This window comes from Patagioenas fasciata, chromosome 2 (genome assembly GCF_037038585.1).
Source record: "Patagioenas fasciata isolate bPatFas1 chromosome 2, bPatFas1.hap1, whole genome shotgun sequence".
Taxonomy (NCBI): Eukaryota; Metazoa; Chordata; class Aves; order Columbiformes; family Columbidae; genus Patagioenas; species Patagioenas fasciata.
Genome location: NC_092521.1, coordinates 104,294,652 through 104,308,249, shown reverse-complemented (window position 1 = coordinate 104,308,249; position 13,598 = coordinate 104,294,652).

Sequence of the window (13,598 nt, the reverse complement as noted above, 5' to 3'; positions counted from 1 at the left end):
GGACGCGTCTGCATATGTTTTGGTGAACAATCGAGTGTGCGTGTTCTGACAGCTGCCTCTATGCAGACGTCTCCACAGAGCCACTTCTGAATGCCCCGCAGCCCAGGACTGAATGGATACACTAACAAGTGCACCGGTGTGAGCAACCACAGATGCAGAAGGACGTCTTTCATCTCACAGAAGCGCGAACGTCTTGGCGTTCAAGCACATGGCAGAAACAAGGTGTGAACAGATGAGCTGCTGCTATTTTCTCCGTTCGGCATGCTTCGTTGTAGCTCTCTTGCCGGTCGCCGGCTTAGCGGCTTGCTTTGCGCGACTAGGACTGGGGAGTGAAGGAGATAGCGCCGGAAACCTTGCCTTTTGCCTTCTTCGGCGCTGGAACCTGGTTGCTGCGCCTTCTCTTTGTCCATGTGCACACACACGATTCCTCAGCGAAAACCATGCAGAAACCTTACCTCGAGCACCCAGGGATGTGCACCCAGCACCACGTGCACGCACACGCAGCTAGAGAAAAGCACCTACCTTTTCACACACTGATGCCTAAGCAAACGCGTGGCCACACACACGCACACATCCGCAAGCGCGCCTACTCCCATCTATTGAGGGAAAGACGGACGAGCAACGTCCTGACAGGCTTGAGGGGAAAAACGTCCGTTGATGGTTGGCGTACTGCACGCCCGCCTACGGGGCTGCAGGGGAATCCACATTTGGAAGGTACCTGAAGATGTGTGCCTGTTCTTGGAGCTCCGCTAGTAGGGTAGCAAAGACACTCGTAGGCAGTACTGAATGCTGCTCCGTGCTACTTCTCCTCCGCTGGCAAATGCTTCACAGTCGCCCGAGGAAAGACGTTTAACAATCGATCTCCAAGAGAAACGAAACACATGATGCCATAAGGCGAAAGAATAGCAGGGCATCTCTTCACAAGCTTGTCCCTGATCTATAGCTGAGGGCAAACACTTGTGTGCTTGTGGGAGAGCCTGTGTCTTTCCTGGAAGCGTTTGGGAGTTTTGCTCAGACGCGTGTTTCCTCAAGTTCAAGAATCAAGATCTAGGATACCTGCAGACAGGTGCCTGTTTGTGTGGAGACAGTCTGTTTGAAACTGTGTTCCTCAGCGCCCGCTCTTTCTCCCCGTCGCTCCACACGCCTGGGAGTCCCTTTCTTTCTCTCCACAAGCACGTGTGTTGACTTCGTCGCACATGTGCATCTGCACAAGTGTTGAGCTCAGCAGAGCGTGTCTCTTGACACTTGATGTGCGTTGGCTGTGTCTGCGTGCTCCAGTGAAGAGAGAAACGGGAAATCATCTTGGTAGAGGCAACAAAGCAAAAGCGAGGCAGGATTGACATCTGCTCAACAGAGACGGATTCCCTGCGCTGACACAGTTCACAGTTACACGAGAAGCAATCTGAGCGGTCCATCGACCGGAGACGTGTTTCCCAAGAGGTCGTTTAGCGAGTGAACAGCAGTGTGCGCGACTTTCAGGATAGTGCGTGGAAAGTGCCAGAATCACCAGAGCATCTGTGCATAAGCTGCTGCCTCTGTGACCGCATTGAGGCACGTTCCCGTGTCTGCGAATATATAGACGGCTCTTTCGCGTTCGCTCCGAGGGAAACGGTCCGCTATTGCTTCTGTGCGTACAGACGCGATTCCCTTGTCTCTTGCGAACACAGGGAACTCTGTGCATCCAAATCTACAGGCTAAGGACGCGTCTGCATATGTTTTGGTGAACAATCGAGTGTGCGTGTTCTGACAGCTGCCTCTATGCAGACGTCTCCACAGAGCCACTTCTGAATGCCCCGCAGCCCAGGACTGAATGGATACACTAACAAGTGCACCGGTGTGAGCAACCACAGATGCAGAAGGACGTCTTTCATCTCACAGAAGCGCGAACGTCTTGGCGTTCAAGCACATGGCAGAAACAAGGTGTGAACAGATGAGCTGCTGCTATTTTCTCCGTTCGGCATGCTTCGTTGTAGCTCTCTTGCCGGTCGCCGGCTTAGCGGCTTGCTTTGCGCGACTAGGACTGGGGAGTGAAGGAGATAGCGCCGGAAACCTTGCCTTTTGCCTTCTTCGGCGCTGGAACCTGGTTGCTGCGCCTTCTCTTTGTCCATGTGCACACACACGATTCCTCAGCGAAAACCATGCAGAAACCTTACCTCGAGCACCCAGGGATGTGCACCCAGCACCACGTGCACGCACACGCAGCTAGAGAAAAGCACCTACCTTTTCACACACTGATGCCTAAGCAAACGCGTGGCCACACACACGCACACATCCGCAAGCGCGCCTACTCCCATCTATTGAGGGAAAGACGGACGAGCAACGTCCTGACAGGCTTGAGGGGAAAAACGTCCGTTGATGGTTGGCGTACTGCACGCCCGCCTACGGGGCTGCAGGGGAATCCACATTTGGAAGGTACCTGAAGATGTGTGCCTGTTCTTGGAGCTCCGCTAGTAGGGTAGCAAAGACACTCGTAGGCAGTACTGAATGCTGCTCCGTGCTACTTCTCCTCCGCTGGCAAATGCTTCACAGTCGCCCGAGGAAAGACGTTTAACAATCGATCTCCAAGAGAAACGAAACACATGATGCCATAAGGCGAAAGAATAGCAGGGCATCTCTTCACAAGCTTGTCCCTGATCTATAGCTGAGGGCAAACACTTGTGTGCTTGTGGGAGAGCCTGTGTCTTTCCTGGAAGCGTTTGGGAGTTTTGCTCAGACGCGTGTTTCCTCAAGTTCAAGAATCAAGATCTAGGATACCTGCAGACAGGTGCCTGTTTGTGTGGAGACAGTCTGTTTGAAACTGTGTTCCTCAGCGCCCGCTCTTTCTCCCCATCGCTCCACATGCCTGGGAGTCCCTTTCTTTCTCTCCACAAGCACGTGTGTTGACTTCGTCGCACATGTGCATCTGCACAAGCGTTGAGCTCAGCAGACTGTGTCTCTTGACACTTGATGTGCGTTGGCTGTGTCTGCGTGCTCCAGTGAAGAGAGAAACGGGAAATCATCTTGGTAGAGGCAACAAAGCAAAAGCGAGGCAGGATTGACATCTGCTCAACAGAGACGGATTCCCTGCGCTGACACAGTTCACAGTTACACGAGAAGCAATCTGAGCGGTCCATCGACCGGAGACGTGTTTCCCAAGAGGTCGTTTAGCGAGTGAACAGCAGTGTGCGCGACTTTCAGGAGTGTGCGTGGAAAGTGCCAGAATCACCAGAGCATCTGTGCAAAAGCTGCTGCCTCTGTGACCGCATTGAGGCACGTTCCCGTGTCTGCGAGTATATAGACGGCTCTTTCGCGTTCACTCCGAGGGAAACGGTCCGCTATTGCTTCTGTGCGTACAGACGCGATTCCCTTGTCTCTTGCGAACACAGGGAACTCTGTGCATCCAAATCTACAGGCTAAGGACGCGTCTGCATATGTTTTGGTGAACAATCGAGTGTGCGTGTTCTGACAGCTGCCTCTATGCAGACGTCTCCACAGAGCCACTTCTGAATGCCCCGCAGCCCAGGACTGAATGGATACACTAACAAGTGCACCGGTGTGAGCAACCACATATGCAGAAGGACGTCTTTCATCTCACAGAAGCGCGAACGTCTTGGCGTTCAAGCACATGGCAGAAACAAGGTGTGAACAGATGCGCTGCTGCTATTTTCTCCGTTCGGCATGCTTCGTTGTAGCTCTCTTGCCGGTCGCCGGCTTAGCGGCTTGCTTTGCGCGACTAGGACTGGGGAGTGAAGGAGATAGCGCCGGAAACCTTGCCTTTTGCCTTCTTCGGCGCTGGAACCTGGTTGCTGCGCCTTCTCTTTGTCCATGTGCACACACACGATTCCTCAGCGAAAACCATGCAGAAACCTTACCTCGAGCACCCAGGGATGTGCACCCAGCACCACGTGCACGCACACGCAGCTAGAGAAAAGCACCTACCTTTTCACACACTGATGCCTAAGCAAACGCGTGGCCACACACACGCACACATCCGCAAGCGCGCCTACTCCCATCTATTGAGGGAAAGACGGACGAGCAACGTCCTGACAGGCTTGAGGGGAAAAACGTCCGTTGATGGTTGGCGTACTGCACGCCCGCCTACGGGGCTGCAGGGGAATCCACATTTGGAAGGTACCTGAAGATGTGTGCCTGTTCTTGGAGCTCCGCTAGTAGGGTAGCAAAGACACTCGTAGGCAGTACTGAATGCTGCTCCGTGCTACTTCTCCTCCGCTGGCAAATGCTTCACAGTCGCCCGAGGAAAGACGTTTAACAATCGATCTCCAAGAGAAACGAAACACATGATGCCATAAGGCGAAAGAATAGCAGGGCATCTCTTCACAAGCTTGTCCCTGATCTATAGCTGAGGGCAAACACTTGTGTGCTTGTGGGAGAGCCTGTGTCTTTCCTGGAAGCGTTTGGGAGTTTTGCTCAGACGCGTGTTTCCTCAAGTTCAAGAATCAAGATCTAGGATACCTGCAGACAGGTGCCTGTTTGTGTGGAGACAGTCTGTTTGAAACTGTGTTCCTCAGCGCCCGCTCTTTCTCCCCGTCGCTCCACACGCCTGGGAGTCCCTTTCTTTCTCTCCACAAGCACGTGTGTTGACTTCGTCGCACATGTGCATCTGCACAAGCGTTGAGCTCAGCAGAGTGTGTCTCTTGACACTTGATGTGCGTTGGCTGTGTCTGCGTGCTCCAGTGAAGAGAGAAACGGGAAATCATCTTGGTAGAGGCAACAAAGCAAAAGCGAGGCAGGATTGACATCTGCTCAACAGAGACGGATTCCCTGCGCTGACACAGTTCACAGTTACACGAGAAGCAATCTGAGCGGTCCATCGACCGGAGACGTGTTTCCCAAGAGGTCGTTTAGCGAGTGAACAGCAGTGTGCGCGACTTTCAGGAGTGTGCCTGGAAAGTGCCAGAATCACCAGAGCATCTGTGCAAAAGCTGCTGCCTCTGTGACCGCATTGAGGCACGTTCCCGTGTCTCCGAGTACATAGACGGCTCTTCCGCGTTCGCTCCGAGGGAAACGGTCCGCTATTGCTTCTGTGCGTACAGACGCGATTCCCTTGTCTCTTGCGAACACAGGGAACTCTGTGCATCCAAATCTACAGGCTAAGGACGCGTCTGCATATGTTTTGGTGAACAATCGAGTGTGCGTGTTCTGACAGCTGCCTCTATGCAGACGTCTCCACAGAGCCACTTCTGAATGCCCCGCAGCCCAGGACTGAATGGATACACTAACAAGTGCACCGGTGTGAGCAACCACATATGCAGAAGGACGTCTTTCATCTCACAGAAGCGCGAACGTCTTGGCGTTCAAGCACATGGCAGAAACAAGGTGTGAACAGATGCGCTGCTGCTATTTTCTCCGTTCGGCATGCTTCGTTGTAGCTCTCTTGCCGGTCGCCGGCTTAGCGGCTTGCTTTGCGCGACTAGGTCTGCGGAGAGAAGGAGATAGCGCCGGAAACCTTGCCTTTTGCCTTCTTCGGCGCTGGAACCTGGTTGCTGCGCCTTCTCTTTGTCCATGTGCACACACACGATTCCTCAGCGAAAACCATGCAGAAACCTTACCTCGAGCACCCAGGGATGTGCACCCAGCACCACGTGCACGCACACGCAGCTAGAGAAAAGCACCTACCTTTTCACACACTGATGCCTAAGCAAACGCGTGGCCACACACACGCACACATCCGCAAGCGCGCCTACTCCCATCTATTGAGGGAAAGACGGACGAGCAACGTCCTGACAGGCTTGAGGGGAAAAACGTCCGTTGATGGTTGGCGTACTGCACGCCCGCCTACGGGGCTGCAGGGGAATCCACATTTGGAAGGTACCTGAAGATGTGTGCCTGTTCTTGGAGCTCCGCTAGTAGGGTAGCAAAGACACTCGTAGGCAGTACTGAATGCTGCTCCGTGCTACTTCTCCTCCGCTGGCAAATGCTTCACAGTCGCCCGAGGAAAGACGTTTAACAATCGATCTCCAAGAGAAACGAAACACATGATGCCATAAGGCGAAAGAATAGCAGGGCATCTCTTCACAAGCTTGTCCCTGATCTATAGCTGAGGGCAAACACTTGTGTGCTTGTGGGAGAGCCTGTGTCTTTCCTGGAAGCGTTTGGGAGTTTTGCTCAGACGCGTGTTTCCTCAAGTTCAAGAATCAAGATCTAGGATACCTGCAGACAGGTGCCTGTTTGTGTGGAGACAGTCTGTTTGAAACTGTGTTCCTCAGCGCCCGCTCTTTCTCCCCGTCGCTCCACACGCCTGGGAGTCCCTTTCTTTCTCTCCACAAGCACGTGTGTTGACTTCATCGCACATGTGCATCTGCACAAGCGTTGAGCTCAGCAGAGTGTGTCTCTTGACACTTGATGTGCGTTGGCTGTGTCTGCGTGCTCCAGTGAAGAGAGAAACGGGAAATCATCTTGGTAGAGGCAAAAAAGCAAAAGCGAGGCAGGATTGACATCTGCTCAACAGAGACGGATTCCCTGCGCTGACACAGTTCACAGTTACACGAGAAGCAATCTGAGCGGTCCATCGACCGGAGACGTGTTTCCCAAGAGGTCGTTTAGCGAGTGAACAGCGGTGTGCGCGACTTTCAGGAGTGTGCCTGGAAAGTGCCAGAATCACCAGAGCATCTGTGCAAAATCTGCCGCCTCTGTGACCGCATTGAGGCACGTTCCCGTGTCTCCGAGTATATAGACGGCTCTTTCGCGTTCGCTCCGAGGGAAACGGTCCGCTATTGCTTCTGTGCGTACAGACGCGATTCCCTTGTCTCTTGCGAACACAGGGAACTCTGTGCATCCAAATCTACAGGCTAAGGACGCGTCTGCATATGTTTTGGTGAACAATCGAGTGTGCGTGTTCTGACAGCTGCCTCTATGCAGACGTCTCCACAGAGCCACTTCTGAATGCCCCGCAGCCCAGGACTGAATGGATACACTAACAAGTGCACCGGTGTGAGCAACCACATATGCAGAAGGACGTCTTTCATCTCACAGAAGCGCGAACGTCTTGGCGTTCAAGCACATGGCAGAAACAAGGTGTGAACAGATGCGCTGCTGCTATTTTCTCCGTTCGGCATGCTTCGTTGTAGCTCTCTTGCCGGTCGCCGGCTTAGCGGCTTGCTTTGCGCGACTAGGACTGGGGAGTGAAGGAGATAGCGCCGGAAACCTTGCCTTTTGCCTTCTTCGGCGCTGGAACCTGGTTGCTGCGCCTTCTCTTTGTCCATGTGCACACACACGATTCCTCAGCGAAAACCATGCAGAAACCTTACCTCGAGCACCCAGGGATGTGCACCCAGCACCACGTGCACGCACACGCAGCTAGAGAAAAGCACCTACCTTTTCACACACTGATGCCTAAGCAAACGCGTGGCCACACACACGCACACATCCGCAAGCGCGCCTACTCCCATCTATTGAGGGAAAGACGGACGAGCAACGTCCTGACAGGCTTGAGGGGAAAAACGTCCGTTGATGGTTGGCGTACTGCACGCCCGCCTACGGGGCTGCAGGGGAATCCACATTTGGAAGGTACCTGAAGATGTGTGCCTGTTCTTGGAGCTCCGCTAGTAGGGTAGCAAAGACACTCGTAGGCAGTACTGAATGCTGCTCCGTGCTACTTCTCCTCCGCTGGCAAATGCTTCACAGTCGCCCGAGGAAAGACGTTTAACAATCGATCTCCAAGAGAAACGAAACACATGATGCCATAAGGCGAAAGAATAGCAGGGCATCTCTTCACAAGCTTGTCCCTGATCTATAGCTGAGGGCAAACACTTGTGTGCTTGTGGGAGAGCCTGTGTCTTTCCTGGAAGCGTTTGGGAGTTTTGCTCAGACGCGTGTTTCCTCAAGTTCAAGAATCAAGATCTAGGATACCTGCAGACAGGTGCCTGTTTGTGTGGAGACAGTCTGTTTGAAACTGTGTTCCTCAGCGCCCGCTCTTTCTCCCCGTCGCTCCACACGCCTGGGAGTCCCTTTCTTTCTCTCCACAAGCACGTGTGTTGACTTCGTCGCACATGTGCATCTGCACAAGCGTTGAGCTCAGCAGAGTGTGTCTCTTGACACTTGATGTGCGTTGGCTGTGTCTGCGTGCTCCAGTGAAGAGAGAAACGGGAAATCATCTTGGTAGAGGCAACAAAGCAAAAGCGAGGCAGGATTGACATCTGCTCAACAGAGACGGATTCCCTGCGCTGACACAGTTCACAGTTACACGAGAAGCAATCTGAGCGGTCCATCGACCGGAGACGTGTTTCCCAAGAGGTCGTTTAGCGAGTGAACAGCAGTGTGCGCGACTTTCAGGAGTGTGCCTGGAAAGTGCCAGAATCACCAGAGCATCTGTGCAAAAGCTGCTGCCTCTGTGACCGCATTGAGGCACGTTCCCGTGTCTCCGAGTACATAGACGGCTCTTCCGCGTTCGCTCCGAGGGAAACGGTCCGCTATTGCTTCTGTGCGTACAGACGCGATTCCCTTGTCTCTTGCGAACACAGGGAACTCTGTGCATCCAAATCTACAGGCTAAGGACGCGTCTGCATATGTTTTGGTGAACAATCGAGTGTGCGTGTTCTGACAGCTGCCTCTATGCAGACGTCTCCACAGAGCCACTTCTGAATGCCCCGCAGCCCAGGACTGAATGGATACACTAACAAGTGCACCGGTGTGAGCAACCACATATGCAGAAGGACGTCTTTCATCTCACAGAAGCGCGAACGTCTTGGCGTTCAAGCACATGGCAGAAACGAGGTGTGAACAGATGCGCTGCTGCTATTTTCTCCGTTCGGCATGCTTCGTTGTAGCTCTCTTGCCGGTCGCCGGCTTAGCGGCTTGCTTTGCGCGACTAGGACTGGGGAGTGAAGGAGATAGCGCCGGAAACCTTGCCTTTTGCCTTCTTCGGCGCTGGAACCTGGTTGCTGCGCCTTCTCTTTGTCCATGTGCACACACACGATTCCTCAGCGAAAACCATGCAGAAACCTTACCTCGAGCACCCAGGGATGTGCACCCAGCACCACGTGCACGCACACGCAGCTAGAGAAAAGCACCTACCTTTTCACACACTGATGCCTAAGCAAACGCGTGGCCACACACACGCACACATCCGCAAGCGCGCCTACTCCCATCTATTGAGGGAAAGACGGACGAGCAACGTCCTGACAGGCTTGAGGGGAAAAACGTCCGTTGATGGTTGGCGTACTGCACGCCCGCCTACGGGGCTGCAGGGGAATCCACATTTGGAAGGTACCTGAAGATGTGTGCCTGTTCTTGGAGCTCCGCTAGTAGGGTAGCAAAGACACTCGTAGGCAGTACTGAATGCTGCTCCGTGCTACTTCTCCTCCGCTGGCAAATGCTTCACAGTCGCCCGAGGAAAGACGTTTAACAATCGATCTCCAAGAGAAACGAAACACATGATGCCATAAGGCGAAAGAATAGCAGGGCATCTCTTCACAAGCTTGTCCCTGATCTATAGCTGAGGGCAAACACTTGTGTGCTTGTGGGAGAGCCTGTGTCTTTCCTGGAAGCGTTTGGGAGTTTTGCTCAGACGCGTGTTTCCTCAAGTTCAAGAATCAAGATCTAGGATACCTGCAGACAGGTGCCTGTTTGTGTGGAGACAGTCTGTTTGAAACTGTGTTCCTCAGCGCCCGCTCTTTCTCCCCGTCGCTCCACACGCCTGGGAGTCCCTTTCTTTCTCTCCACAAGCACGTGTGTTGACTTCATCGCACATGTGCATCTGCACAAGCGTTGAGCTCAGCAGAGTGTGTCTCTTGACACTTGATGTGCGTTGGCTGTGTCTGCGTGCTCCAGTGAAGAGAGAAACGGGAAATCATCTTGGTAGAGGCAAAAAAGCAAAAGCGAGGCAGGATTGACATCTGCTCAACAGAGACGGATTCCCTGCGCTGACACAGTTCACAGTTACACGAGAAGCAATCTGAGCGGTCCATCGACCGGAGACGTGTTTCCCAAGAGGTCGTTTAGCGAGTGAACAGCGGTGTGCGCGACTTTCAGGAGTGTGCCTGGAAAGTGCCAGAATCACCAGAGCATCTGTGCAAAATCTGCCGCCTCTGTGACCGCATTGAGGCACGTTCCCGTGTCTCCGAGTATATAGACGGCTCTTTCGCGTTCGCTCCGAGGGAAACGGTCCGCTATTGCTTCTGTGCGTACAGACGCGATTCCCTTGTCTCTTGCGAACACAGGGAACTCTGTGCATCCAAATCTACAGGCTAAGGACGCGTCTGCATATGTTTTGGTGAACAATCGAGTGTGCGTGTTCTGACAGCTGCCTCTATGCAGACGTCTCCACAGAGCCACTTCTGAATGCCCCGCAGCCCAGGACTGAATGGATACACTAACAAGTGCACCGGTGTGAGCAACCACATATGCAGAAGGACGTCTTTCATCTCACAGAAGCGCGAACGTCTTGGCGTTCAAGCACATGGCAGAAACAAGGTGTGAACAGATGCGCTGCTGCTATTTTCTCCGTTCGGCATGCTTCGTTGTAGCTCTCTTGCCGGTCGCCGGCTTAGCGGCTTGCTTTGCGCGACTAGGACTGGGGAGTGAAGGAGATAGCGCCGGAAACCTTGCCTTTTGCCTTCTTCGGCGCTGGAACCTGGTTGCTGCGCCTTCTCTTTGTCCATGTGCACACACACGATTCCTCAGCGAAAACCATGCAGAAACCTTACCTCGAGCACCCAGGGATGTGCACCCAGCACCACGTGCACGCACACGCAGCTAGAGAAAAGCACCTACCTTTTCACACACTGATGCCTAAGCAAACGCGTGGCCACACACACGCACACATCCGCAAGCGCGCCTACTCCCATCTATTGAGGGAAAGACGGACGAGCAACGTCCTGACAGGCTTGAGGGGAAAAACGTCCGTTGATGGTTGGCGTACTGCACGCCCGCCTACGGGGCTGCAGGGGAATCCACATTTGGAAGGTACCTGAAGATGTGTGCCTGTTCTTGGAGCTCCGCTAGTAGGGTAGCAAAGACACTCGTAGGCAGTACTGAATGCTGCTCCGTGCTACTTCTCCTCCGCTGGCAAATGCTTCACAGTCGCCCGAGGAAAGACGTTTAACAATCGATCTCCAAGAGAAACGAAACACATGATGCCATAAGGCGAAAGAATAGCAGGGCATCTCTTCACAAGCTTGTCCCTGATGTATAGCTGAGGGCAAACACTTGTGTGCTTGTGGGAGAGCCTGTGTCTTTCCTGGAAGCGTTTGGGAGTTTTGCTCAGACGCGTGTTTCCTCAAGTTCAAGAATCAAGATCTAGGATACCTGCAGACAGGTGCCTGTTTGTGTGGAGACAGTCTGTTTGAAACTGTGTTCCTCAGCGCCCGCTCTTTCTCCCCGTCGCTCCACACGCCTGGGAGTCCCTTTCTTTCTCTCCACAAGCACGTGTGTTGACTTCGTCGCACATGTGCATCTGCACAAGCGTTGAGCTCAGCAGAGTGTGTCTCTTGACACTTGATGTGCGTTGGCTGTGTCTGCGTGCTCCAGTGAAGAGAGAAACGGGAAATCATCTTGGTAGAGGCAACAAAGCAAAAGCGAGGCAGGATTGACATCTGCTCAACAGAGACGGATTCCCTGCGCTGACACAGTTCACAGTTACACGAGAAGCAATCTGAGCGGTCCATCGACCGGAGACGTGTTTCCCAAGAGGTCGTTTAGCGAGTGAACAGCAGTGTGCGCGACTTTCAGGAGTGTGCCTGGAAAGTGCCAGAATCACCAGAGCATCTGTGCAAAAGCTGCTGCCTCTGTGACCGCATTGAGGCACGTTCCCGTGTCTCCGAGTACATAGACGGCTCTTCCGCGTTCGCTCCGAGGGAAACGGTCCGCTATTGCTTCTGTGCGTACAGACGCGATTCCCTTGTCTCTTGCGAACACAGGGAACTCTGTGCATCCAAATCTACAGGCTAAGGACGCGTCTGCATATGTTTTGGTGAACAATCGAGTGTGCGTGTTCTGACAGCTGCCTCTATGCAGACGTCTCCACAGAGCCACTTCTGAATGCCCCGCAGCCCAGGACTGAATGGATACACTAACAAGTGCACCGGTGTGAGCAACCACATATGCAGAAGGACGTCTTTCATCTCACAGAAGCGCGAACGTCTTGGCGTTCAAGCACATGGCAGAAACAAGGTGTGAACAGATGCGCTGCTGCTATTTTCTCCGTTCGGCATGCTTCGTTGTAGCTCTCTTGCCGGTCGCCGGCTTAGCGGCTTGCTTTGCGCGACTAGGACTGGGGAGTGAAGGAGATAGCGCCGGAAACCTTGCCTTTTGCCTTCTTCGGCGCTGGAACCTGGTTGCTGCGCCTTCTCTTTGTCCATGTGCACACACACGATTCCTCAGCGAAAACCATGCAGAAACCTTACCTCGAGCACCCAGGGATGTGCACCCAGCACCACGTGCACGCACACGCAGCTAGAGAAAAGCACCTACCTTTTCACACACTGATGCCTAAGCAAACGCGTGGCCACACACACGCACACATCCGCAAGCGCGCCTACTCCCATCTATTGAGGGAAAGACGGACGAGCAACGTCCTGACAGGCTTGAGGGGAAAAACGTCCGTTGATGGTTGGCGTACTGCACGCCCGCCTACGGGGCTGCAGGGGAATCCACATTTGGAAGGTACCTGAAGATGTGTGCCTGTTCTTGGAGCTCCGCTAGTAGGGTAGCAAAGACACTCGTAGGCAGTACTGAATGCTGCTCCGTGCTACTTCTCCTCCGCTGGCAAATGCTTCACAGTCGCCCGAGGAAAGACGTTTAACAATCGATCTCCAAGAGAAACGAAACACATGATGCCATAAGGCGAAAGAATAGCAGGGCATCTCTTCACAAGCTTGTCCCTGATCTATAGCTGAGGGCAAACACTTGTGTGCTTGTGGGAGAGCCTGTGTCTTTCCTGGAAGCGTTTGGGAGTTTTGCTCAGACGCGTGTTTCCTCAAGTTCAAGAATCAAGATCTAGGATACCTGCAGACAGGTGCCTGTTTGTGTGGAGACAGTCTGTTTGAAACTGTGTTCCTCAGCGCCCGCTCTTTCTCCCCGTCGCTCCACACGCCTGGGAGTCCCTTTCTTTCTCTCCACAAGCACGTGTGTTGACTTCATCGCACATGTGCATCTGCACAAGCGTTGAGCTCAGCAGAGTGTGTCTCTTGACACTTGATGTGCGTTGGCTGTGTCTGCGTGCTCCAGTGAAGAGAGAAACGGGAAATCATCTTGGTAGAGGCAAAAAAGCAAAAGCGAGGCAGGATTGACATCTGCTCAACAGAGACGGATTCCCTGCGCTGACACAGTTCACAGTTACACGAGAAGCAATCTGAGCGGTCCATCGACCGGAGACGTGTTTCCCAAGAGGTCGTTTAGCGAGTGAACAGCGGTGTGCGCGACTTTCAGGAGTGTGCCTGGAAAGTGCCAGAATCACCAGAGCATCTGTGCAAAAGCTGCCGCCTCTGTGACCGCATTGAGGCACGTTCCCGTGTCTGCGAGTATATAGACGGCTCTTTCGCGTTCGCTCCGAGGGAAACGGTCCGCTATTGCTTCTGTGCGTACAGACGCGATTCCCTTGTCTCTTGCGAACACAGGGAACTCTGTGCATCCAAATCTACAGGCTAAGGACGCGTCTGCAT